The sequence below is a fragment of the Morone saxatilis genome, unplaced genomic scaffold, assembly GCF_004916995.1.
Source record: "Morone saxatilis isolate NCDOM2014 unplaced genomic scaffold, NCSU_SB_2.0 Contig19, whole genome shotgun sequence".
NCBI classification, from domain to species: Eukaryota; Metazoa; Chordata; class Actinopteri; family Moronidae; genus Morone; species Morone saxatilis.
Genome location: NW_023339751.1, coordinates 9,979,323 through 9,980,969, shown reverse-complemented (window position 1 = coordinate 9,980,969; position 1,647 = coordinate 9,979,323). Strand labels below are relative to the sequence as shown.

The 1,647-nt window shown below is 44.9% G+C and overlaps 1 protein-coding gene across 5 annotated transcripts in view; it reads right to left on the bottom strand.

The window, feature by feature from the left end:
- Positions 1 to 1,647, bottom strand: part of ldb1a (LIM domain binding 1a) — a 19,615-nt gene that overhangs the window by 8,252 nt on the left and 9,716 nt on the right. The gene's annotated exons all lie outside the window — the stretch shown is intronic.

Sequence of the window (1,647 nt, the reverse complement as noted above, 5' to 3'; positions counted from 1 at the left end):
GGGGGGGGGGGGGAAGAGCAGAGATTTAGAGGAGATTTAGATTACTTTAGATTTAGCTCATTCAAATCACAGCATCATCTAAGTAATCTAATGTTGGATGATTTTGCTGAGATTTACTCAAATAAAAGCACGCTGCCAAAACAATTTCCTGCTGCTTTCATTATCTAATGCATCTTCAATCTGGTAAATGGACAAGAAAACAAATCGTCACAAGGAGAAAACAGCAATATTTATTAGCCTGCACAAATCTGAGAAAATAATCAGTGAAATGGGGGGGGAGATAGACGCAGAGAGGTTGTCGTGCCATGTTTCTTGTTGTGTTCTTGTACATCCAGTACCGAGTATTTAGGAACGGTCTTGCTCTGCATAGCAGGCCCCAGGGTGAGATCCTGAGCCATGCTCGTGGCACTGTGCGTGTGCGTGTGCGTGTGTGTGTGTGTGTGCGCGGCCCCTTTAGTTGCCTCTTCTGCCCATCCCCCCACTCGCTACCCTGGCTGTTGTTAACCCTTGTCTGCCCAGATAAGCCATTCATGCTAAAACAATTCAGAGCTCTGAGTAAAAGCATCTATTCTGTATCTCTGCTCGTGGAGACCTCACACAGACAACGGCTGCATGTAATTAGGTCTGACCAAAGATATTTTATACCCCAACAGGCCGGAGGCAGACTGGGGCGTTTGAGAAAAACAATTTCACCCAGACTGGCCCTTCACAACCACGCTACAGTTAGCCTACTTTTTTTTAGCACAGATACACACAAATGGGAAACAAACCAGAGGAATTTAATGTGGTGGTGGTGATACATTCATAATAGGGGAAACAGATGCTGGCAGTGTGGAGATAAGAGAAAATCCTGACTGTTTCTGTATTTCCCCCCCCCTTTGGTAATGTTGTTTATGAGTGCCCCGCTTGTAAATCTGGTATTCCCAACAGACACCTGAAGGCAGCATAATGTTAATTTGTTTTCTTTTAGTCACAATTTATGCAGAACAGTCGGTCACTGTCAGCTCGGCGTATACAAACGATGACTGTACCAGACCGGGGGGGGGGGGGGAACATTACATTAATGTAGGATCAAACCTAACTAATCTGTATTTTTATAATCTCTTCCATCACTTTTAGTCAAGTGCTAACCCACATGCAGCCTACCGCACAAACGGTGGTGGTTAAAGTAAAGACAAATACAAATGGAGAAAGAAAAGCTATGAGTTGGGGTTAAGTACGCCTGTGTGAACTCAGATCTGTCTGTCCGCCTCCTTAACAGCCCAGTCTACTACAACTCCTCCTTCATTTACTCGCACCCTTTTCTTCCTGGCTTCAGTATACACCAGAGAGTCATGGCAGGTCATCTTCTCCTCCCCATTACTACGGGAGTGAACCTGCTGAGGAGCACCCAACAATGGTTGTCTATGCATGCAGACCCCCCCCCACCTCCACAAATAAAACACCAGCCATTAGCCCCAGACAGCATTCAAAGTCTTTGTTCAACGTGATGCAGATGCACATGGTCCAAAAAACACAAAAAAACAAATTCCACTGCAACTAAAATGAGAAGAGACATCTTATTTCCTCCAACATATAATGCCTCCACATTGTGCAGAAATGCTGACACAGATTTAACCCACATCGAACAAACACCAACACACACAC